The sequence below is a fragment of the Sander vitreus genome, chromosome 23, assembly GCF_031162955.1.
Source record: "Sander vitreus isolate 19-12246 chromosome 23, sanVit1, whole genome shotgun sequence".
NCBI lineage: Eukaryota > Metazoa > Chordata > Actinopteri > Perciformes > Percidae > Sander > Sander vitreus.
In genome coordinates, this window is record NC_135877.1 from 7,430,979 (window position 1) to 7,458,399 (window position 27,421).

The 27,421-nt window shown below is 40.0% G+C and overlaps 1 protein-coding gene across 2 annotated transcripts in view; it reads left to right on the forward strand.

Moving 5' to 3' along the window:
* Window positions 1–27,421, forward strand: part of sox5 (SRY-box transcription factor 5) — a 237,569-nt gene that overhangs the window by 71,318 nt on the left and 138,830 nt on the right. For both annotated transcript variants that reach the window (XM_078242529.1, XM_078242530.1), the window contains one exon: window positions 26,407–26,484. The gene's annotated coding sequence lies outside the window, so the exon portion shown is untranslated. The remainder of the gene's footprint in view (window positions 1–26,406; window positions 26,485–27,421) is intronic.

Consider the following 27,421-nt stretch of genomic DNA (forward strand, 5'->3'; position numbering starts at 1 on the left):
CGCTAAATTGCCTGTGCGTTGTCTGATTTATACCTATGTGTTAAAACGTGCAAATGCAAACAATAACTTGACTTATATTTAATTTGAAATTTGTTACTGTAAACCCCCCTCTCCCTGCCCCCTTAGCTCCAGAGAAAGTGAATGCGGGAGACAGGAGAAGAATTTCTGACTGTCTAACACAAATCAGGTCTTGGTCTTGCCCTGCCTTGGTCTTGGTCTCAAACCCTCGAAGTCACAGTCTGGTCTCGGTCTCCATACACTCTGGTCTCGGTGATGACTTGGTCTCGACTACAACACTGGCATGTAGCTCAAAGCAACTCTAGCATGGCTGTAGACTCTGAGCCTTGTTAATCGGAAGCCTCCCTATTTGGTCTTCTGAATTGCATGTGTATTTGATGTGTTTTTAACGTGAACCACATTTCTACTTTTTTAGTTTCTGTATATACCTGTATATGTAGTACACGTAAGAAGTCAGAGTGCGAAGAAGCTCCTGATCGATACATTTGTTGCACACATCGACAACATGGCCTCAAATAAAGTTATTGAGTTGGAGAGACATTCTTGTTGCCCTCAAACTACCTGATGAGCAAAATGTCAGTGGTTTGATGGATTAACAACACCTAGAGATTTCAGTGATTCTCATCTGTGTGATGTTGCGTTGCTTCCTTGTCCTCTTCAATGAGCAACATTGGAATAGTTGTCAGTAAATGTGCAATGTCCAGGAATATAAAGATTTAGAATAGGATGTAGTGTTTTTTCTGGCCAGTGAGAACCTTCAGATAAGCAGTCTTTGCATTATTTTCTATCCTAATGTCATCAAGTAGGAAATTATATGTGTTGCACTTAAGCCAGCAGGCTTTTGACGTTTGTGAAATTAACCCAAACAGAGTGGGTCCAAAAATGTACCAAATTACGATACAATTAAATAGCCATCAGTAGCCATTTGTATCAGTATTCTTCAGCTAACAACTCTTTAATATCTCGTTCAATAAAAAACTGCACTCTTAGCCAGCCGGAGAGCCACATTTGATCTAAGAGAGGGCACTGCAGCTGACCCTATCGCCTCTTCTCTCCTCTCTCTTACTGTGTGTGTGTGTGTGTGTGTGTGTGTGTGTGTGTGTGTGTGTCAGTCAGTCATACTTCTGGAGAGGAATTAGCCTAATGGCAGTTGCATTCAAACACTTTTATTAGCTTTTCACATGCCTCTGCTGGGCTCCAGCCACTGTTTCAGAGCCACTCGCTTTAGCACCACACACACTTGCTCTACCTCTGTCAAACACACACACACACACACACACACACACACACACACACACACACACACACACACACACACAGTCACAGGTCTCTAAGTGAGACAGGGCCCTGGGTAATTGCTGTAGTGGAGCAGAGTGGCACTAAAAGCCTGCTGGGTAATTGAGAGGCTAGGGGACAGAGTGAAGCCGACTGCCCTCTGTGTTCGTGTTCGTGTGTGTGTGTGTGTATGTGTGTGTATGTGTGTGTAAGCGAAGGCCCCTGCTCTCTCTCATTATGCTGTGGCTCCTGCCTGCTTGTCATTGTCTGGACGCAGCGCCCACAGAAAGCAACAGTAATGCGCAGTGACACGCGGCGTGTGTGTTTGTCTGACTGTACGTACGTGTGTGTGTGTCATGTGCAATAAGACATCATGTGCAATAAGACATGTCCTTCCGTCGCCTACACATGTGCACAAATGCAAAAGGCATGCATAAATACACACACTTATCATCCCACTAGCTGTATCTAGTGTGGAGTCAGATGGCAAACACAGACCCTGACCATCCTCCCTCGCTTCCCCCAATCTCCCTCCCCCCCTTTCTGCTCCTCATTGGACATTGCATGCCACCCAATCGTTATTGGATGTAGATTGGGTATACATGTACACGTGTGCCATTTTCATTCATTGTTTTTGATTGGTCTGCAAAACTTGAAATGGTTTACTTTGGATGTGAGCTTTAGTGAAGTTATGGTAAAGGTAAATGTTTAAGGGTCAGTTCACCTAAATTACCCCAACTAGTTTCTATCCATACATATACAGCAGCTTTGGTTTTATTGAGCCAGGTTTTGAGAGATACATCTGTACATTTTCTACCGTTTTTCCGATCCAATGAATATGAATGGAATTTCATTCAGTTTTCATCTTGCTGGGCAACATATCGATATCATGATATGAGACATGATATTGTCTTCAATTTTGGATAACGTAGTATCGTAATGTGACATGTTTTCTTTTCCTGGTTTTAAAGGCTGCATCACAGTAAAGTAATGTCATGTTCTGAACTTTACCACACTGTTCTAGCTGTTCTATTATTTGCCTTTAACCACTTAGTCATTATATCCACATTACTGATTATTAAACAAAAATCTCATTGTGTAAATATTTTGTGAAAGCACCAATTGTCAACCCTGCAATATCGCCGCAATATTGATATTGATGTATGTGGTCAAACATACACGATATTTGATTTTCTCCATATCGGCCAGCTCTGATCTGACCTACTTACTACCAAAGAAATTGTCTATAGAAATTGACGGTGTGTTCTGTGGACACGGTAATGGACATTGTTTCTGGTACGAAATGTTGCCGTTTGATTTTGTGAATGTAGATTTTCAGTACTGTAAGCACCACAACATATTCACCCTTCTTGTATCAGGGAGAAAGATAGCACATCTCAAAGCCTCTAGATACCGTCTAGAGGTAAGTGAACATATGTTTTTCTTTTTGTAATTTCTTTACCATCCAAAAGGTTGAGAGGTGGGCAGTAAAAGCATTGGGTTGTGATGTTTTTTTTTTTTTTATCACAAGTTAGTTATTCATCAGTACTCTTTCTTCCTCTCTCATCCTCTACCTCTGATGTTGTGGAGGAGATCGATACAGTGTCTTCTTTCCACAATATCTGTCGCTCACAATTTCATCAAGCAGATCTTTTATTATGCATGAATGTCATGCTCGGCTACAGCTCGCCCTCGTTTGGATGCAAGCCAATGGTAAGCATCAGGCCTGCTGAAGTGTCCTCAAGCAAGACAAGCAGGATTATAACTCCGTAAGAGAATTTGGACCAACTTCAAGTAAGACTTTATCTTTTCTTTTCTTTACATGTTGTCTACTGAGACTCATTTTACGTGGTGTAACAAAGGACATCACTCTGCTTCCAAACCAATACAAGTTTCAAAGTTTTAATTCACTTGACTATGCCAAGTAGGGCTGCACGATATGAGGAAGATATGCGATATGCGATGATGTTCTTGAATATGGCAATAAAGATATTACTTGCGATAAATAAACAGATATTAAAGTGCAGTTTTCTACTGATATTTTCAACTAACACAATACATGCCTCAGTGTCTTTGGCGATATGTCGCAGCCTTTCGCGATGTGTGTATTCTGCCAGTTGATTTCATCGCCACAAGCAGTGACAAGCTCTTTCACACACACACACACACACACACACACACACACACACACACACACACACCTATATACTATGCTTGCAAGGAAATTAACATTCATATAGAGTCAATATTTGTAGGCTTTTTAGACATTTCTTCATCAGCCTACATTTGTATTTTTGCACATCTTCATTAGCTTTACCTGTGTGATGCCAACAGTTCACTTTCAGTCCCTTTCCTCTCTCTCCTTGATCTCTTCGTGCTGCCCCTCTCCCCCCTTCCCTCTAATTGACACTGACATCAAATCAATAATTTTTTTGTCCTTTTGTCTGTTGGCGGTTCTTTGCTCCGATGGCATTGGCGGGGGGAGAGAGAACTATGAAAATTGATGGACTGTCCCTTGTGTATAAGAGAAAAGGTAGGAAAGAATGAGGAAAAACTGGAGGAAATAGGAAAACGGACAGGTTGAGAGAGGAATGGGGGAAAAAGGCAGCTAGGGAAATGAGCAGGGGGGTGTCACAGCTGCATTGTATGAAATATAATGTGTGGCCTACATACTGAGACAAACGGACACTTTGTCAATAGGCCTTTACTCGCAAATACATATGTGCGCACAGGCCTTTATTCTGTAAGTATTTTTTGTCCGGATGTGTTCGTGTCTGTGTATCTAGGCTGGCTCGCTGCTCCAGACCATGCATAGCACTTCCTTTCATGTTTTCATGTACTGTTCTGCTGCAATGTGATCAGCTAAAGCATGTTAGGTAAGCCATGTTAGAGCACAGGGCTGGAAAAGAGGCTTTTCCCTCCTTACACCAAGTCTGTCACTCTCACGCTCTCTTATAGTCTGATTTTGCTAAATTTGTAAGGTGCACACCAAAATGTGCAGCTTTCAGCTTTCAATGAAATAGTGATAATTTTCACTTACTTTAAAATATTTAGGTGATTAAAAATGAACTAAAATATATTTATGAAAGATCAACATGACATCATGACTTCGCGTAAACATACAAACCACTTTCTTAAAGCCAAGTGGCGTGTTATCTCTACACATTTTGAGCTATCCGTGTGTATGTCTACGCTGTATACAGCAGACGGCAGTCTGCAACGTCACAACGTAAACATACACGACACTTTCTAAAGCCATGTGGCGTGTTATCGCGAGGCTACGTGTTATCGCGAGGCTACGTGTTATCGCGAGGCTACGTGTTATCGCGAGGCTACGTGTTAACGCGAGGCTACGGTTGGGTTTAGGAAACGTCACACACGGGTTGGGTTTAGGAAAAGAAAAAAACGTGGAAAGGAAACGTCACACGCGGGACACAATCCCTGCTCTCCTGGGTGAAAGTCCTGTTTTTGACCCATCCTCCCTACGCGGATTTTCGCCCTTTCATACTACGCGTTACGGCATCAATTCACACGCAATCGCAAGGTAATGTAAGTCAATGGAGGCCAAACGGCGTTGATAAACAGGCTAAAAAGTGAGTATGCGGCTTGATAACACGCCAATAATGGCATATGAATTGGCGTGTCATACATATGCCACTTATTGAGATCAGTCTGGAAAGATAGTCCGATAGGTCTCATAAAGGTTTGAGTCTGAAAGTGGAAAGTGGATAACTTTCACTCCAGTTCTTTACACTGGCTTCCTGTCCCTCAAAGAATTGATTTCAAAATACTCCTGTTGGTTTATAAAGCACTGAACGGTTTAGGTACAGGTCTGCCTTCTGTCCACAGAAGTCAGAACTAAACATGGTAAAGCAGCGTTCAGTTTTTATGCACCACACATCTGGAAGAAACTCCCAGGAAACGGCAGGTCTTCAGCAACTCTGTTCTTTTAAATCAAGGCTGAAGACTTTTCTTTTTGATGCTGCCTTTCTTTAAATAATTGTTGTTGTAATTTCTTATACTGCACTGTAACTTTTATTCTCGTATTTTAAGTTTTTATATTTTTAACTGTTCTTAACTGCTCTTTAATGTTTTATGTAAAGAACTTTGAATGGCCTTGTTGCTGAAATGTGCTATACAAATAAAGCTACCTTGGCTTGCCTTGAAGAAAAATAATTTTGAAAAATGTTCGCACCCGTGGGACGCTAGTAGTATGTAAAATTCACAGACAGCTATTACAGTCACACGAACATGTCATGTTTTGATAGATTTTCTTTCCTCTTTTTGAACATCGTGGTCATTTTGATACTGAGCTGTAAAACGACCACACAGACCACATGCTGTAAAACTGTAATACAATAAATGATAACGGCAGTATCTGTTCAGTTTCCCAGACAAACGGGCCCACAAGAGAACACGCATACAAACACACAAAGTCACACAAAGAAGCGTGCTGTGACTACATATAAAAGGACGTCGTAGTGTGTAAGATGAGCTTAATACAGCTATGGAGGGGAAATCACACGTTTTACCAGTTTCTCTGGGGAGCTTCTTCTTTGTTATAATTACTCTGTATTAGGGTTGGGTACTGTTTACATTTAAAACTTAACTAAAATTTAACTTAACTTGCCTTTATTGCTTTAAGTATAGTTAAAGAGAGAACTATAGGGAGGAAAAGATGGAAAGTAAGGAAATGAAAGGGGAACAGTGCCTGTTGGGGAACAGTATACAGTCATGTGAACAAATTAGGACACCCATGCTAAAGTTGACTAAAAAGAGGAGTAAAAAAAATCATCTTTAGGAAATTGATCTTAATGCCTTAATTAAAAAAAATGAGGAAAAATCCAATCTTTAAGGACACTAATTTTGTTTGTGAATGAATAATGTATCGTAAATAAATAAATGTTCTTCCTTAATATACAGGGGACATAAGTAAGTACACCCCTATGTTAAATTCCCATAGAGGCAGGCAGGTTTTTCTTTTTAAAGGCCAGTTATTTCATGGATCCAGGATACTATGCATCCTGATAAAGTTCCCTTGGCCTTTGGAATTAAAATAGCCCCACATCATCACATACCCTTCACCATACCTAGAGATTGGCATGGTTTTATTTCAGTTAGCCTAATAGCTGGTTTGATTTGCATTGAGAGATGATTTTATGGAAAGTACCCCATGCCAATCTCTAGGTATGGTGAAGGAATTTTAATTCCAAAGGCCAAGGGAACTTTATCAGGATGCATAGTATCCTGGATCCATGAAATAACTGGCCTTTAAAAAGAAAAACCTGCCTGCCTCTATGGGAATTTAACATAGGGGTGTACTTACTTATGCCCCCTGTATTTTAAGGAAGAACATTTATTTATTTACGATACATTATTCATTCACAAACAAAATTGGTGTCCTTAAAGATTGGATTTTTCTTCATTTTTTTAATTAAGGCATTAAGATCAATTTCCTAAAGATGATTTTTTTTATTCCTCTTTTTAGTCAACTTTAGCATGGGTGTCTTATTTTTTTCACGACTGTATATTACATATAAACAATATTTTACACATATGCCTCTTGTTTTGACATGTATGTTAGAAATGTATCCCAGCCTTTAGAAAATGAGTCTTCCATAGTTTTTAATCTACAGTATATGTGAGTTTCTCCATCATTAGAATATGCCGGTCACATATTCGGTACGGGTACCTGAAATTCGAAAGGTGTAACCACACTTGCAAATGCTTTATCAGCATTGCCCGTGACACACACAACGTAGTTTGCCCAAGTTTGCTCCGTCTGCCCCTCTGCGTGTGTGTGTGTCAGAGGTGAGCTCGGCTCTCTGTCAACATGCAGAGAGGACACGCACCGAAATTTTGCACCGTTTGATTTAAAGTGAATTGGTCCTCGGTAGTACCGACTTAATTCGGTCGGTACCCAAAACGGTACAGAGTTCGGTACCCAACCCTACTCTGTATGTTACTGTTTCTTCATCAGAACTATATTTACGGTCAGGAAACACAAATAGAAACAGGCAGCAGCGTGAGTTTAAAGTAGTGCAGAGGAAAGTGGAGGCTAGGGGGGTCAAGGTGGTGGATGGCTGTATAGATTCTTTTTCTTTCAGCTCCAGTGACAGGTGTTCAATTACCAACTCATGAAATTGTTTTTTACACTCTTTGTGACCTTTACATTGTAAACACGTTTTCTTTCCTTACCATACTGTATCTCACACCTTGCTCTAACCGTAGCCAACACATCTTGATTTTCTAACATCGAAAGTTGTTTGGATTAAGACACTATTAAATCCTAGTTATGCATCAATTTCTTCACAAAAATATTATTTGAGATTGTCATGATGACTACTCTTCACTCTTTTGAATCAGCCATGAAAAATTAATAATTTTTCTCCTTCACGCCGTTGAATGTAGTCATTGTTCCAGGCCTTGATTTGCATATATCTGTATCGTATAAGTGCATAAACTTTCAGGTGTGAACATAACGGCATGTATATTGTGTTATTTCAAGAGACGGGCTTTAGTGTGACCATTACCATGCACTCAAGGCTCCCGGCTGAGGGTCAGGCTTTTGTTGATTATTACTGGAGACTCCGCATGAATACTCTAAAAGCTGAATGTCTTGTCAGCCCATTCCAGATTGTGTGCACAGATGATGCTTCTCCCAAGGCCGTGTTGTGGAGATGTTCCTCAGGTCACCTAAGCATTATGTGTTAATGTATGAATATAGAATACAAGTGTGCATACGATATGTTCTTTGCATGAGTTTGGTTGTGGCCTTCAGTCAGAGATGAAGAAAATAAACTAAAACAAACAGAAGAATCAATGTGCTTGTAGAACAGACACTATTTTATAACTTTGTTCGATAGAACTTTTAGCAGGTTGTATGATAAGAACCGAGTTTTGGACAGCTCTTCGGAAAATGAAATGTCAAAGCAGATGTCAAGAACACGTCAGGAAGGGAAGGAGCATGCTCGTTTTCTTGGTGGCAACCATCTATATTTTGAAAACATCTTTAAAATATCCTAATGGGATGCTATGAAATTGTTCTTAAAGTAGCAGGTCAGTGTCAGCGGTCATTTGAAATAGCTACAAAAAAAGGAAATGAATGCAAAGAACGGACTTGTGTTCTTGGGGAGAACGTTCTTGCTGCTTGTTCTTGGAAAAATGAACCCGCAAGTTCACAAGCACAGAAAACGCTGTTAACAGTTTGAGACGATGCGTTCTTCCTGTTACTGGTCAACACCCCCAGCACAGAGGCTACCTGCAGGGCTCAAAATAACAGCTAGAAATAAAAACCACAACAATATAACCACTTTATATTAAAACAAGAAAACCTCATAATGTTACAACTATTGCAATAATATTGAAAAATAAAACTAATTGAGCTTTAATTGTATTGTTTAGCTCAAACACCCCTTACTTATTCAAAAGAGTGGAACGCGATCCCTACTATTATTAGTGTATAAGTTTAAGTCCGTTTAAATTAAAAAATAAGTAGTGCACTGGTGTGTCCTATGTGTTCCTATTAGTGTTATGTGGAATTATCATTTCTGTATTATTGTAGTGCACTGTATATGCCCAGGGACAACAGATGGAAATTAGCAATTCAAATTATAAAGACTGGTGTCTCCCTCTTTAGTCTACATAACATGTCATAGCATGTTACCACTTTCTGTACAACTGTTCATTTATCATACAGCCTGAAACTCAACTTCTAATAAATCAGAAAACAAATACACCAAAAAATACTAAATCTAATGTATAGCCTATGGCATAATTTAAACAAGTCTCCTGAAAAGAAACGGGTATATCTCTCTCCCCCGCCTCTGTCTGCGTGTGTGTGTGTGTGTGTGTGTGTGTGTGTGTGTGTGTGTGTGTGAGAAGCTGCGGTGTGTGTGTGTGTGTGTGTGTGTGTGTGTAGCTACGGGGTGTGTGTGTGTGTGTGTGTGTGTGTGTGTGTGTGTGTGCTTGTGGAGTTTAACTCCGAAAAGACAGTTAACCACAGGTTCCCGTTAATCTTATGATGGACATGTGTTGTGATATTTAACCAAACGATCAGTCAACGGCGAAATAAAAGCCTCTTATTTACGGGACCGATCTAAAAGACCTCCGGCTTACAGCGCGGTCTCTGAGCGTGACTGTCTGAGCGACGAGCTAGCGGCCCCGGCAGGCGCAAGCTGGCGGCCGCGTCACTTTATGGAGCTCCTCAACTCCGAAAACTTTGGAGCAAATTGTCAATTCGGCAAAGATTTTCACAAGACTGCCTATATTCGAAATCTAAACCGTTCATTTCTCGCCTAAAACGTTTTCAGAAGTGAATTTAGTGATGAATAAGATGGCGAAAATTGTTAAAATTGTCCCGTTTTTGGTCTGTCTATGTACCGGAAACCCGACCATCATTGAATGCCGAAATGAATGTTGGGATACGGGTGCTGCGAAGTTCATACAAGTTACCAACCAATGCATCCTCGGTAAAATGGGCGTGTCAAGAACATTTCTGGGAATCTTAACTGTTCTTGGTGAAATGCGAACTTGTGTATCGGGACAGTACTTTGGCAACACGAGATGACGTTTCACAGGGACACAAGAACACAAGTCAATAGAAGAACACAGATTGAGAAACGCCCATTGACTTTTGTGATGTGAGTGGAGGCAGCAGAACAGCTCAGTGGTTTGACGGCCAAAGTGTCACTGGTTTCAGTTTAGTTGTCTCTGGCATCTACAGCACTTCACATTTTTTAGCTAACTATTGTAACTGTTAATCCATTCCATGAAGCTTACTTTTCAACCATCTATCCATTACGTTAAGCTAACTATTTCAACCCTCTATCATTACTTATTTTTTTTTATTTATTTTTTTTACAATTTCTGTATTGATTTTTTGCACTCACAGGTAGTACATTACAACTTTTGTTAAACAAGTACCAACCATTTAAGTTAACTTTAAGCCAACTATTTCAACAACGTATCATTACTTTAAGCAAACTGTTTCAACCATTACCCAGTATTTTAAACTGTTTTAACCATTTATCCATTAATTTAAACTGTTTACTCCATTTATCGATTACTTTAAAGCTCCATTGTGTAATGTTTTGAGTTGATTCTTAGCAAAAACCCCTTTGTTCTTTCACAAATATGTGCTCATTCATGTGTAATTACTTCCACCAACTAATCAAAGTATTCTCGTAAGCGTGGAATCTGCCATTTAAAATCATTCAGAATACATACGAGCGACTCGATCGAATGGCGGCAGCCATGTTTCGCCTCCATCTTTAAAATACATTAGCCAAAGAGGGACATACCTACGCCTTTCGGGCTTTTACACTCAGTGGTACCGTGACGAATGCCAGGGGGAGATTACTCGCGACTGGCGGCAGATTTGAAAGCCTGTTGAGGATCACGCCTATTCTCGAGGACATGTAACGGAGTCGCCAAGTAAGTTAAAAGGAGAATTAAAATTACAACGCGACAGGCAAAGCAACAAGACCAAAGTTATGCTGCGTTCTATTTACCTCGGAACTCGGATTTTCCGAGGTCAAAGTCGGAAACACGCCCCCTGACCTCAGATTTACCAGCTCGGAACTCGGACATCCCCTGTATCAACAGTTGTGAAAAGCTGCAGTAACATAAAGTTATAAGCACTTCTGTCTTATTTGTGTCACTAAATCAGTCGTTCACACAGGCATGTTCAACTTCGTAAATGTTGTTACGGAGTTTGCATGCACAAAAAAACGGCGTAATGCGTTATCAACTGGTAATGCTAACAATAGCTAACCGGGCTAGAGCTAATGAAAACAATGAAAATCCGACTTTTTAAATGGAACGCATTCAACTCGGGTGTGACGTCATTCCCAGCTCTGGCTTACGAGTTTCAAGGTAAATAGAACGCGGCATTAATATTGGAGTGGCTTTTCCAAGATGGAAAGAAGCGCAAGGATTTCAAAAGGGACGCCAAAGTTGCCTGCTTTCTTCTTGACAGGTAATTGTTGCTTGGCTAACTATAGCATGGTTGTGTGCATAATGCTAGAACGACGTCTATGATACCTTTCCTCGCGTCAATGATGAAAAAGGATTGTCTACTTTGTAACATAAACTAGGGATGCACCGATCCGACTTTTTCAGTCCCGATACCGATGCCAGGGCTTTATGTATCTGTCGATACCCGATACCGATCCGATACCCTTGTTGAATTAATAATAAACTGTATACCTTTTCCACCTTATACCTTCCTTCCTTCATTACTTTCCTAACTAAGACAAAATAACATAGATGTAATGTATTGAATTCTTATTTATTTATTTAAAAAAAACAATTGTGCATTCAAATCGAAAATATAATGTAATCAAACTTCTTAAAATAAATAACAATAATGGGCCTTTATATAGGTTTATAATGGCTTATTCTACTGTCAGGAGTACGTAGAATATCACAAAAACATGTTAATGTCATCATGTTTACTAAAAGCTTTGATTACTAAAGGGTTTGCTTGGCTCATCAACATACAATAACGTTATATGAAGGAGAATCCATGAAACACTTACAGAATCTAAACTATTTTTTTTTCCTGCAAACTGCAAAGTAGTAAAATAAACTCAAATCGAATGAATACACATACAAACAACTTTAACATTGTTTCCCGTTCAAAACAAAATAGTTGTAAGCTAGTTGTATAAACACTACCTTGGCCACAGGTAAGTTAGGTTGTAGTGTGGTTGTAGTGGGCGACTGAACGTAGCTCCGCTGTCAGCCTCCTTCGCTGTTTGAATAATATTAGTAGGTTGGCGGACTTATTTCAGCGAGGCAAGACATCTTAAATCCAGTGTTTTAATCATTACTCTGAACCCGTCTTTCTAAGCAGTCTGTAGCGGGACCGTAGTTGGATTGCGTTCATAATGTTGGTCCGCTGCATGCTTGAAGTGACAAGTCTTTCATGTTAGCACTGTAACGTTAGCACGGTAACGTTAGCACGGCCGAGTAACGTTAGAGCGACGGGCAACAACAGTGGCTAAATTATGTCCGATTTTTTTAGAAACAAAAAACCTTGCAACAACAGACAGCTCCTCTCTTGAGCATACGTTGTTCTGGTGTATCTCCGGTCTTTCTTCATCCTCTAACTTTCTTCTCTGTTCTTGAATGTGCAGTAGCGACCAGAGCCTCTCCCAGTTTAACAGACTGTTATGCTACCTGGCGAGCTAGCAGCTATAATATTACCCAACATGCCGTTCGGCGGTGTAGCTACATTTGTAAATGTAAAATTATTAGTGTTAGAAACTGTTTAAGTCACAAATTGTTATGTGCTATGGTGTTTTATCCTTTTAAAGAAAGTTAGTTGTGTGTTATTAATTGTTGTGTTATAAAGTTACTACCATGAGTGAGAAGGGTACGCAGTTAACCGGGGTCCCAGTGCTGCGACGGAGAAAAACTGGATCGGCCCGTGGATCTGTTAATTTTTCTTATCCCCGATCCAGCTGTTTTGTCAATATCGGGGTCGATATCCAATCTTAATATCGGATCGGTGCACCCCTAACATAAATGTAATATATGTTGTGATTTCCCTGGCAGACAACTCACGTCATGCAGTTGTAACACTGGCTAGGCTACAGCTAGAACAGCAGATCTCTGACTCTGCTCACGGAGAAAAATATGTAGCCTACACTGTAAACATTGCCTTACACTATTAATCTCGTACAATATACAGAATAACGATAGCACTGATACGTTACTAACATTAGCTTGCATTCGTTTGGGAACCTGATAGCTGATGTTAGCAATGAAATGGTACCAAAATAACGAAAATGTAAAACTATTATTACACTGGAAGGAACTATTTCAACTATTTATCTATTACTTTAAACTAAGTGTTTCAGCCAATTATTCATCACTTTGAGCTAACTGTTTAGACTTCTCAGCTTGCAAACTTGTTTAAATACACTCTCAATTGCAACGTGGTGTTCAAGAGTTACAGCTTAATATTTTTTAATCAAATATTTTTTCTCTTATTAGGTCTCCACATCTGTACACGTACCCCCTTGGCAAATAATAACCAGAAATAACCTTTGGAATACAAGTACCCCTGGTTGGGATTCACTGCTCTACAGTATGTCTTATAGTTCACAGTCTATTTCTTTGTTTGAATAGTTGAGAATAGTTGAGTAATGCCTAAGATTGTTAACTTAGTGATGATCAGTGTTGGGACGGATACTTTCAAAACGTATTCCGTTACAGACTACAGAATACATGCCCAAAAATGTAATTTGTAACGTATTCCGTTATGTTACTCAATCTGAATAACGTATTCTGAATACTTGGATTACTTCCACATTGAATTGTATTTTATAAGTGTAGGAATGCGGCCATCACATACAGCTTACTAAACAGGCCCTATTCTGGTGTGTTCTTCTGTTCCAACTGGCTGAATGTGTACCTGAACAAGCAGATAGATTTTTGTATTTGTAGTCCTGAACTGCATACTACAGAAATCTAACCGCAGTCTAAGCTACCACGAGCTAATTTTAGCTAACGTTAGCTAACATGTCAAACGGGGCTAGTCTTTCAACGGCTCTGGGGTTAGTAAATCAGCACGTAAGAGAATGTAAAGTCGCACGTCAACTATAAAATGGCAAGGTGACCAGTAAAACTACAGCAGACGACTACCCTTGGCTAAACTTTAAGATGATTCTTAAGGTTGGAGGTGGAGTAATTTGGACGCTGTTAAGTTGGTTGCTGGCAAGCAGAGGTTGCACTGCACAGTTATATTTCGTTCTCCCTTCTCTTTCTTTAATGTGAAATGCTGTTTGAATTTCCAAGATAGAAACGCATTCCTGCCCTGGCTCTGTTGTGCCGGTTCCGGCTCCATCTCTACCTCTATCAGTGATCACGCAAATAGCTCATTTTTTCGTTTTCATATTCTGGGAAATGCATGGAGTTGCGAGAGTGAATAAATTAGTGAAACAGAGAAGTATCGTTATGTAATCCATTGATTTCAACAATGTAACTGTATTCTAAATACCAACTATTTAAATTGTAACTAACGGAATACAGTTACTCATAATTTGTATTCTGAATACGTAATGCCGGTACATGTATTCCGTTACTCCCCAACACTGATGATGATGGTAAAGACTTGTTAAGTTGCATTGATTGGCTCAGAGTGAGATAAGGAAGAAGAGAAGGTCTTTAAGCCGAAAAGAGACATAATTAGATGGAGAGTGTTGTCGTAAAGTGTGGTGCACCTCATTAAAGAAAGCTAATAACATGGAAACCATTCATGCTGTCACGCTCATCCTTCATGGGCTCTTGTTATCTAAGGTGAAGTTACTCATAATTTGACAACACACACCTGAACTTCAAAGGAGAAATAACAGTGATGGAATGTGACGTGACTTTATTGATCATGCAGAGCTCTGCCATGTGGAAGCAGAGTGCCAAATCAGCTAAAAGACCAGCAGTTGGCCTGCTTAAGGACACTTAGGAAGTAGTTAACACTTACAGTCACTAACAGGTATTTCCCATGTGATGGCGTACACATTGTAAAAAATAAAACTGTACACAACAAAATATAACACCCATAATAAAAGAAAAAAAAACAACAACAAGGCAAACACAACTGTCCCTGATTAAGATCTAATGTGATTTCAGACTACTTGGCTTGGCATAGAGATTTAATTTACTGCCGTTGAACTTGGCGCAATATCTGCACTGACTTATGGGCATAGAGGCGGAAAAAAGGGGAGGATGGGGTGGGGAGGAAGAACAGAGTGGGTGTGTTTAGGAAGGTCAGATGGGGAGGTGGGGGTGGTGGTAGGTAGTTGAAGCTGAGGGGAGTCCTGTCAACAACAGGATCAGCACAGTGTGTTTGTGCTATTGCTCTGTTTGGAGAAATTAGTCATCTCCCATTCGAGAGAGCGAGATGGAAAGAGAGAGAGGTGTGTGTGTGTGTGTGTGTGTGTGTGTGTGCGTGCATGCGTGCATGCGTGCGTGAGCGCTTAGCATGGCTGCCTCCCTGGACTGAGTAACACAAGATAAATACATTCAGTTGCTCTGCCTTTTCATGTGCTGTCGAGTTTAGGGACACACATATACAGCACATACATTTATGTAAGCAACCTCACACATACCTATAGGTAAAGTATTTGCCACACACACACACACACACACACACACACACACACACACTTACCATGTACTCTCAAGCCAGGCAACAGCCACTGGTAATTCTCTGTCTGGTGAAGTCAATAGAAATGTACACATACACATGGGACAATTTGTGTGTGTGTGTGTGTGTGTGTGTGTGTGTGTGTGTGTGTGTGTGTTAGTGCCACTGGTTGATCCAGGGAAAATGGCTTTTGTTGAGTCCCCTGTGCTATGTAATATTACAGAGTAATTACAGAGTGTGTGCTTTGTTTAGGGGATGTCTAATTATGCTGTTTGGGTTGTGCAGGGCCCTGGGGTGTCACCGTGTGTGAGTGTGTTTGTGTCTGTGAGTGTGTAGCTGGTGAGAAGACACTAATTGTGGAGGCGGTGTTAATGGTACAGCAACTGTCAGAGAGAGAGAGAGAGAGAGAGAAGAGAGGAAAACAAGCCTTAGTTGTTTCACTTTGGCCTTTTCTCCTAATCTTTCATTACCTCTGTCCATCAGGACGTTAACTACAGTATCACCTAATGCTATATCTCTTCCATCAAGAATCCCCTTTTTTGACATGGATTCTGAAACTTTTTTTTTCTTCCTGTTGTTAAAGTAGTTAAACAGCTTTTTGGCTGTCCATGTTTACTCAATCAAACATGACTGCACTGTTCCAGGTAGAGAGCCAACGCTCCCACAATACTTTGCATCCACCTTACATGACATCACACCCAGCACAATGCATGAGGTCAGAGATTGTTTACTGCATCATGCTGTTAAGTTGTGTGGGAGATAGATTTCCAGATTATTATTTTTTTATTAGGGATGTCAAACGATACATTTTTTTTAATCGTGATTAATTGCTGAATGTCTATAGTTAATTGTGATTAATCGCATGTTTTATCACATGATTCCAATTCTATTATTTTGCATTTCAGAACTGTTTTTAAGTACATATTAACAATGGAAAACAATTCTTACCAGTGTATCTTGATTGGGAATCAAATGAATGCAAAGAAAGTGACTTTATGAACTTGATTTTAAGATTTGTATTTGTTTATTTATTTATTTACTGTAAACAAAAGAAAAATGTGTGAATCTAGTCACATTTGAATCTAGAGTCAATATTAGGGTTGGGTATTGTTTGGTTTGGATACCGGTGCTAAAGCGGTACTTTTAAAATGGTACCGGTGCCTTAACGGTGCCTGAACCGATACTTTTTACGAAAGAAGAGACTAAACAACAGTTGGTGACATTAAATAACGGCTTGTTTATTGCTAAGGTCATATGGTCAAAATTAAATGTTTAATAATAATAATGTAATCACTATAACAACAACTTATTTCACTAGTAAATAGCTGTTGAATGACAAAAGCAATCACCAGATAGGAAAAGGGCATTTAACAATAACTTTGAATGCACCACGAGGCTGTAGGTTACCAGTTTCATTGAACGCACCGTCTGTGTTTTTCGGACAACAGCAGCTGCAGATGCTCGGCCCTTAATCACATCGCGATTAACGCGTTAATGCTGACAGCCCTATTTTTTATACATACATACACACAATTCAAAGTCAAGTCTGCAACTTTAAAATGATCTCTGTGATCATGGTGCATCATGTAAAGTATCAGTCTAGGCTTGCTTAGTTGTATGATTGGCAAGTAAAACGCCAAAATATTACACTATACGTAAGGATTTAATAACCGTGGCTGCTTCTCTCTGTAGTTGAGCCATGAAGAAAGTGGTGTGGAAACCCCGTTCAAAGTATTTGGATTGCCCAAGCAATCTTTACGCATGAAAAATGCCAAAATGTAAATTGCCAAAGCACTTATTGTATGGATTATAATGCAAAAACACCCAAATGCCATCATTTCACATAAATATGGAGCTACAGAAAATAGCTATACAAAAAATGAACGGTTGACAAAACCAGCTCATCACTTTGGAGTGTTTGAACTGATATCAGAAAGACTTTTATGTGTAATAGCCATAAAGGTTTAAGTGTCAGCTTTTTTACAACCATATATGTATTTATAACTTACGCTGTACTTTCCAATGTTCCATGTTAACATCCACTCAAATGAGGGGTTATATACTTCATTGTCCCCCTGACCAGATTGTATCTATGAGAACAACAAGACACAAAATCGTACCGTGTCCATCAGTCAACACATACTAGTGGTGTGAATCTTCACTGGTCTCACGATTCAATTTCGATTACGATGATCCTGTCAACGATTCAAATCGATTCAATATCACAATGCATCACAATGCGTCACCTCCTCAATATTACTATATATTGCTACACATGGTTTTCATCGACAAGCAGTCAGATATGAACTCCCCTTTTCATTGTATCTGCTCTTAAAGCTATAGTGCGTAGTTTCTGCCGCCCCCATGAGGAATTCTAAGTAATGACAACAAAACTGTCAGCACGTCCACATGATACAAGCCTACCGGGATCGCGCACTTTAGTATGAACTGCCCACATGAGGTGAGGACAGGACAGAGCAGACAAGACACTGCTGTAGATTTTTGGTTTGAGAGCCCTAGAGAAAAGCACATTATGGCAGTATGATGTTTGTCAAGCGAGTTTCTCTCTGTTACATGTTTGTGTGTTTGTTTCAAGGTCTTTACAAGGTCTCTTAACTGTGTATCTGGTGTTTTCTATTGACATCCATCAAAAAATGCAATCCACCCGTTCTGTCTCACAAAGGCGGGAAAGAAAAGCTCTTTCTTCCTTGTTTATATAATTCTAATTACCCGGGTTGATTTAGACTTGGTAAAGGAAAGTAGTGATGTCCTATTTCAAAAGGAACCCTCGGTTTGAATAGCTATTGACCAGCTCTGAGAAAGGGTCAAGGTACTGAGATGCATCCTTGTCCATATAACAAACAACACAATACCCTGAGGTTACTGATGCATAATTGCTAAACACATTTGTCCCAATAAGTTGTGCTTCATGATGACATCTTTGGACCCAATGGCGTATTGTTTGTATAATATTAGACCAATCTTCTTTTCATATAATGCGCTCCAGGGCATTAATTTGCCCATTGGATATGATAATAGTACATTTTCTTCTTGTTAACGTTATCATTTACAGAATGCAGCATTACAGCCCTAATACATTTAAAATGAATGAAGGAATAAATAAAATGAATTGCTGCGGCGATGCCATTGTCCACATGGACCGAAGATTGAAGGATTGTATGTAGTGCATAGCACAATGCAAGTCCTTCACTGTTGATACTTTTTGAATAGTGAATTGTGTTAGATAAGTAACTTATATAACTGTTTATATGTGAATTTATGGGCTTGTATACATGTAATGGTCAGTGTTAGACTACTGTATGAGCAATCTTTTTACTACAACAGATGTACATATGTAGGGACATAAGTCTTGTTGCAGCAAAATAAGAATACTTGATATCTTTATGTATGAGATGTGTATCAACAGTTTGTGTAAGTGAGCTGGAGTTAGTGTGTAATGTCAGTGTGAGGGTGTTGTAGTGCGGCAGGACGTGAGTAACGTGATTAAGTGGCAAAGATGCGATGCAACTGTGTGTGTGTGTGTGTGTCCCAACAATTCAACAACAACAGCATAAGTAAAAACAGTGTTCCGTTTACTTAGGATAATCCACTCACCTCGCTGTGAACAGTTTACTTCAGTTACTTGACAACTAGACAACTCTTGACGGCAGATTGGGTAATCTTTGTGATTTTGGGTAAATGGACCCTTCATTCACTGAGGAGCCTTTGCTTATACATTCATAAAGGAATCAGAACCATATTGCATATATGCTGCCATATTAATATAAGAATGTATCAATGTGTGCTTGTTATAGGGATATTTTCTTTCTGACCGATAGCCGACCCTCGTTAACCAATCATTAACTGTTAACTGACAAGCAGGCAACGGAGTCCCAGTTCACCCGTCTTGAACGCTCAGACATACTTTCCGCACTCAGCGTCTGCAGACACCTGCCAACTTGGACCGGTCGTGCAGCCATGATTTTGCGTGCATTGTCTTGGACACTTACAGCCACTGTCCTGGAACCCCTTGCACGTCCGCGTGACTGGTAAATGTCCTCAGCTGTCCGCAGCGTGTATGTCTGAGCCTGTCGCAGCCACAGACACCTGTCAGCGGTGTGTTTCAGTCCTCATCGATATAGTGGAATGTGTCATGTAGCTCTCCGCTGTCAGCCCGGTCCAGCAAAGAGCCATTAATTTAGCAGAAAAAAACAGCTTAAAAAGCAACTTGCAAGGTAACTAGCAGCTAAGGAATTAAAGACAGGCTTTTTTTTTTCTTTTACAATACAATAAACCTTTCTTAATACCATTTCTTTTTTTCTTTTTTTTTGATAATATTGTTATTATCAAAACAAAGTGTTTAGATGATAGTATTAATCGGTCAAAATTATTATTGTCGGTTAACGGTGGTTAATCGCCAGTGGTCTCGCTGTACTCCAGGAGTGTCTTTGACCCTGGTCACCTCGCCAATAGGAGGTTACAGGCTAAGATGTCCTTATCTGTCTTCATTGTATCCCGTCTATAATCCATTTCACCCCAGGCCTCCAGACTAACTTTTTTCACTAGGAGCACAGTGGCCCCCAACTGAAAATTTTAGGGGCGCAACCACAACATTTAGGGGCACACACCGTAAATCAACATGCTAACCAAATATTCACATTTCTGCTAATTTCTTTCTTTAATAATAGATGCAGAAATTACAATGTGCTGTTTCAAATTCAGTGTCACTTTTGAAGATGCAACATAGAAGGTTAACCGACAGCACCATCGTTGTAATGAAAAAAAAAATAGGAATATATATGGTGTGTGTGTATATATATATATATATATATATATATATATATATATATATATATATATATATATATACACACACCAGCTCTAGTCTACAATTACAATGAATTCAACTTAAAATTAAACATGCATTGTTTAGGCTACTACTGAACCAATATTGGTACTGATACCTGAAATTCGGTTCCGTTACCCAACGGTACCTTTTTTTCCTTTTTTTCTTTCCCTCTATAATTACAAAACTATTATTTCAGTTGTAAAAATTATTGTCAAACCTTTGATCCTATGTACTTAGAACATTGTTATTTTATAATATATATAATTAAACAAAATCCTCCTCCTCCCAAACCCATCCCTACAACCTATTAAATTGAATAATTATTCATTTCTTACTCACTGTAACTTTTATTCTTGTATTTGTATATTCTTTTTTAGCCTGTTTTATTTTCATGACCGTTTTTAATTGCTCTTTAATGTTTCATGTAAAGCACTTTGAATAGCCTTGTTGCTGAAAGGTGCTGTAGAAATAAAGTTGCCTTGCCTTACAACCTCAGCCTGTAAGTCAGTCACCAGGGCACAGAAACCACTGTTGTGACTGCTTAGGAAGTGTAACGTCATTTCCGTGAGTCACTGTGACTTCAACAAAACTGCAGAGCCGACGTAGTTTGCACCGTCCGCAGCTATGCGTGTGTTTGTGTCAGAGCTCCGCTCTCTGTTAATTTTCAGAGAGGACAGATAAGCTTGAGCTTACGCGCTCTCAGGTACTGACATTTCGACGTTTAACGTGTAAAAAAGGGGGCAAATTTACTGGTCGCACTGGATGTAAAATTCACTCAAAATGCGACCATTTGGTCGCAGTCTGGAGTCCTGCACCCAGTCAGAAGCTTTCAGTTGGCCAACAATGGAGATTGTGTTTGTTTGTGTTTGTGCATTAACTTGTTCTCATTCCCTATTGCTGTCTTCTATGTGGCTCACCTTAGAAACACACCTTTAATTAAAACAAATGTTTTGCCAAATGATCCCAGCGGTATTGGATCAGTATCTTTCAATCTATATGTGAATGTTTCTGTTCTCTCTCTCTCTCTCTCTCTCTCTCTCTCTCTCTCTCTCTCTGTATCTGTCTTTGTCTGACTCTCACTGTTGGCACAGTCTTGTTACATAACCTCACCAACACATTCCAACATACCATAATGTGTTTGTGTTTGTTCTTTTGAATGTGAAACTACTGTAGAAAGCTACTGCAGAACCATTGTAGATAATGCTTACGTGCGTGTTTAGGTTCACGTCTTTGTGCCTTCATGAGTGTGTGTGTGTGTGTGTGTGTGTGTGTGTGTGTGCGCCATTGGCGGGACGGTGCTGTGGTCCCTCCCCTCACTGTCCACTCTGTTAGCGGCCTTTATCTTTCCAACAATCAGGCTTTATCCCCGGACACTCCTGGTCCCACAGTAGCCCTGGGAGCAGCAGCCCAGTGCGCCCATCCAAACCAAACCAGACATATTTCCTGACATATGTTCACTTGTATAACCCACTCAACCCAACACACAGACAGTGCCGAGTTTGTGGAGCCGAATATTACAACATGCAATCCAAATCTAAAGTTGAATGTGAGCAAATGATGTTAGATATTATATCTTTGTGCTTGCTTTTACAGTTTGCTAAAGAGAAAAACCCTTTTGTGGACATCTGCTATAAAGTCACTGCAATCATGATTATGTCATTTTGGTCAAAAATGTGGAGGCAAAATTATTTCTTGGCTTTTGTTTTCTTGTTTAAAATGCCACATTTTACATTGCTGATTTGAATTACAGACTCACATGACTTTACAGCTTGTGGATTTAAATGTTGTTGTTTTTTTTAAAAAACACTGCTAATACAAGGTACATGGATAGTATACCTTACAAAGCTAATATGGGAGAGATATAATCAGAAACACACAACACGGTAAGAATAATACAAAAATTTGAAAATAATTAAGAAGTATCCATCCTAAATACATTGTGAATGAAGAGCCACACCAGAGTACAAAAGCTGCACTGTGTTAGCATCGGTATCAGAAGTTGCAGAACATGATGTGGTGTTTGATCACAAGAAGCCTTTGGCACCGTGAGATGCTGCGCACAGAGAGGAAAACTGAGAGCATTGATTTCATTGTAGAGGAGCAAGGAGTGTGTGTGATTTGGCATAATGTGTGTGCGTGAACTGTCTGGAACATAAAACTATTGAGGCCCATTCAGGCCTTCCTTTCTCTCTCCTTCCATCAGGAGATAGCAGGGACATTGAACTGTGGCAACAAAAGCAGATTTCCATCAGACAGAGTTTCTGAGAGAGAAAGGCATTGTGTTGAAAGAGGCTTAATGGAAGCACAGCTTAGAGCTTTATTCACACAAACTGTACTCCCAGGTCGGGAGAAACACATATGTGTAACTACACACACACACACACACACACACACACACACACACACACACACACACACACACACACTTCTCCCATATACCAAACACTCCATGTTCTTTTGCACTGAAATCGGTGCTCTCAATTTTGTAATGTTTTCTAATGTATAAATAATAGAGGTGAGTGGACAGGGTTTGTTTGTAAAAAAAAAAGAAGAGAAAATAAATTATTTTCTCACATGTAGTTAGTGCCCGTGCAAAGAAGTCTCATGACCCTGATGGACTGACCTGGATCGGCTCCTTGATGCCAAGCACAAATAAATACTAATAAACAAAGATAACATCAATACAATATTTTTAAGGGGACATTCGTGCAATTACACTATATGTTTTTGTGGTATTGTTTTATTCCTGCTTAGGGTCACATGATACACGAAAGTCTAAGAATCATCATAGACGTGTCATGCTCTCAATAGAACACACAGGCCTCCACACATACAAAGGGTTGAATGAACACCTCTCGGATACTGTATTGAGAAAGGAGAACATTGTGCACCACCCATTAAGTCTTCATACATCAGATAAATAAATAAATGTAGCTGAACACATCATTTAGATACTTTGTTTACTTAGTGTGCAGCTCTATTATCTAGGCAAATACAGGTATTGCATCGGGACATGGTATTGGCAAAAATTCAATATTTTAAAAATCGCATCGGGATTGGGGGCCAAAAAACATGATCGCCACATCCCTGAAATCAAGTCATTTCAATTGGAATCAATGCAATCAGCGAGTTTGCTCATAAAGGCCAACAGTTTGCACTAGAGGTGTGCATCACGATGCGTCAAATACATTTTTCTATTAAAGCCATATAGGATATTTAATTCATAGCTTTTCAAGCTTCAAAAACAAAACATTCTGCAGTGCTCTAATACTAAATAAATTGGATACATAAAGCTACAGCACTCAGCCCATGGCACTACCTGAATGTGCAAAACATACCAGAATATATAAACAGAAAGGTTGTTAGGCATACATTACATTGTAAACAGAAATAATCGATAATAATCGGCCGATTATCGATGCCGCATCGTCCATGTCCATGATTCGATGCATCGATTATTTGATTAATTTCAACACCTCTAGTTTGCACAGTGCTTTTGTGAAGAGTTCAACTTTGGTCCCAAGCTAAATTTGGCGCCGTTGACCAATTGCAAACCATCTATACAGTGTAAAGGATTTAAGAGTCTGACTGGACTGTGTCAGCTTCCAGGACCTCTTTACTACTTTAACTACAGTATAATTGTGTGTTCAGACAGAACATAAAGTTTAGACCGCATTCTCCGCAAAGACATTTCCGCACAAGTTCAAAATGTTTCAACATGATTTGTCTTAAATCTCACATGGATTTTATCCAGATACAAGAATATTGAAATGATGAGCGCAATGGCATTGCTAATTGCAGTTCCCTCATCGGGTGCTCCTTGTCTACCGCTGTGCATTTGGCCTGCACCAATAAGAGCAACAAATGCCAATCCCCCCAAAATAGAAAAGAGAATTTCCTGCTTTTTCACTTATACCACACTCATCATCTTGTACCATGCTTTCCCTGTCCAAATCTTCTCTTTTTCTCTCTTCCTCAGATCAGTGTTGTCCTCTTCTGTAGTACATGTAAACCAGGGATGAGCGAGCAGGCCTCCCATGGATTAACCGCCGACTGACTCCAAAAGTTGCAGTCAGACTTCCTTATTATGAGATGTGTAAGATCTTCACACAGACGTACACACACACACACACACACACACACACACACACACACACGTGTACACAGTCCCAAGGTTTTCCAAACTAAGGGTATACAAGCAGTACTGTCCCCAAATCACATCGCCCAATATTCCGGCTGCTCCCAAATCTGATTGGTGTTATTTGTAAGTCAGCCTAAATCTCAGAGAAGCTACACACACAAATGGAACAGGGCTTACTAATCCATTTGTAAGGCAATAGGCAGGCAAACAGGCAGGGGAGAGCTTGCCAAGTGTTGTAATCACAACTAAAGATGATGAGCCCACTCCCATCCTCTACACTCTACAGTACCGTGTGTGTCTGCGTGCGTTGTGTGCGTTTGCATGTTTGTCCTACATTGCCTCCTTTACAAAACTGTGACAAGTGCGAGAGAAAATGAATCGGTATCAAGTGGATAATCTACAAAAGTACACTAGGAGCTTTTCCACCTTATGCAAGTCCCCCGCTCATTCATTTTCAGATACCACGCAATCTCTCTGAGAACAACAACAAGCCGGCGATATGAGTTTTGAAAAGGCAGTAATTGTAAGCAGGTTGGGGAATAAATTAGAATGATGACAAAATACAGAGATAAATCCAGCTTAAGAGAGATGTACGCCACTGTTTATTTGATTTCAGCTTTTCTCTCGATCCTGCTCTTTCTCCCTCCCTCATTCCTGATCTTTTTTAGTGGGGTGGAAAAATGGATTTTTGTCAGCGATTTGGCCCTGAAATAGCTTATTGTCTAAGGCAGCCACTGTGCGGGTACAACGTCAACATCACGTGTGTGTGCGAATGCGCTCGTCTGTTTCCATGGGGAGTAATGGCCGTGGAAGTGTGTATTGGCTCTGCTGGCACAATGTGCCACTGTGCTCATTGGTTTTAACTGGTGTGTGTGTGTGTGTGTGTGTTTACAGTGTGTGTGTGTGCTTCTATAGTCTCTCTTGTTGATATTTATAGATGGAAGAATTTTGGTGTGAAGGGGGTGAGGGTAGGAGGAATGTAGGGAGCAAGAAGGGGTGGGTGAGGGAGAGAAAAGGAGGAGGAATTAAGGAATGAGGAGAGGAAAAGAGTTGAGGATCTGTAAACTAGAATGAGTTAATCCGCCGTGAGCTTTTTTTTTATTCTGACACTTCCTTCATACTTTTCGTGTCTTTATTTGCCTGCTTACCTCCTTTCACTCTACTTTTTCTCTCTTAACTCACAATGTCATGCACAATGACACACAACACCCAATCATTGCACACACGTTATCCAGGCAAACTTGGGATCTATCCATTTGAGGGTAGAACTGAGTGATATAAGAACTATAAGACGAAAGAGTTAAAGAAAGTTGAACCAAGAAAAACCCTGCTTGCTTACAATCTCTTTTTTTCCCAGTTTGCTTTCTAACCTCTATCATCAGGGGTTCTCAACCCTATCCCTCTAAGGTCCGCATCTGAATTCTTTCTAAGATCAGGGGTCCGGAACGATCGTCCAGAACAAAAACAGTTAATCAGCTCACTTATAACTTTTAAACAACATACATTCAAGTTGAGTACTCAGTTTTCCTGGTCAGCTTTTGTACCGATACCACTGCCTGGAATTCGGCACCGGTACCTTTTTTCAGTAGCCTACTTTCTCTCTAATACATTTTTTATTTCAGTTGTAAAAATAAGTCCAGACCTATTTATGTTTTGAGTTAGAGGAAGATCAACTACGGTCTGTTACACTACTCTATATTCAACTTCAACAATTTATTGATCAGTATGAAATGCATTTAAAAATAGAAAACGTTACACTTCATAAGGCGTTGTATTCATAACACGGGGTACGGGCCGGTTCCAGATTGGCTCATTATGGCCTGGCCGTAACGAGTTGTTACGGCTCTTGGTCCAGACTTTGAGAAGCCCTGCTCTATGTGTTTCTAACCCCACGGTAATGCACATCTGATTATTTAGAGACATAAATATTGTGCTATTAATACGTCTTTTGTTCTTCTTTTTGTCCAGGAGTGAGGGGGACCAGCAGACAGAGGATCTGATTACTTCAGGACATTTTTCTCTTCAGGTTGACCCGTCAAGTTACTGGTAGGAGCTCCAACTGATCTCCTATTGTCCTATTACTGTGTATGTTACATACACTGACAGTTCCATCCATCAGTCTGCCAAAGTTAGGTTTACAGTTAGTGTTATTAAAAATAACCTACTCCAAGGCAGCTAAACACTTTCATACTTTTTTTAGTTCATTTCTTACACACATTTTTTTCCTTTGTACTGACAGTCAATTATCATACTGGTTAAGATAAATTAATCATAGTAGATACCCATAGTACTGTAGCCCCAGTACTGACCATGCAATGCAGCCATACTTAAGTTTCATAATGAGGAAAAGGTTAACTTTATTCCTTTGAAAAGTGCGCTAGAATGTACTAACCAGCAGCCAAACTGATATATATTTGTCTTTTAACTACACAAGCCACATATTCTCCGCATGGTCACTTGTTTCTATCTTGAGAACTTTGACTACTCATCTAAAAACTTTGCACCAAAAAAATGAATTTGACTGTTGAGTTTCTGTAAATGTTGTGACGCGTCAGTGAAAAACTATCCCGAGGGATGCTCGGCTGCGCTGACGAAAAGCAGTGGACGCTGCTGTGTGGAGAGCAAGGCCTGGAGTCAGAGGAGGGCAGCGGTAGCAAACACAGACCCAACACAAATGACCATGAAACAGAGGCTCAGCTGATACTGTCTGCACACTCTCTGTGCTTGTGTCTTTGTGTGTTTATGTGTGTGGAGAAGTCCAGACAGTGTGTGTCAAGGCAGTATCATGATCACAGATTGCGGCCTCATCACTGCTCTGCTGAGGAGATTTAGCTGGCACTGGTTACACTGACCGTGGCCCGGGTGTGTTGTAGTGTGTTTGTGCATGCGTAGATGTATGAATGTTTGTAGCAGCCCTGTCAGATCAGCCATGAATCTGCCCACTGCGTGTGTGTCAACCAGGGGTGACCTTTTTCTGTGTGTC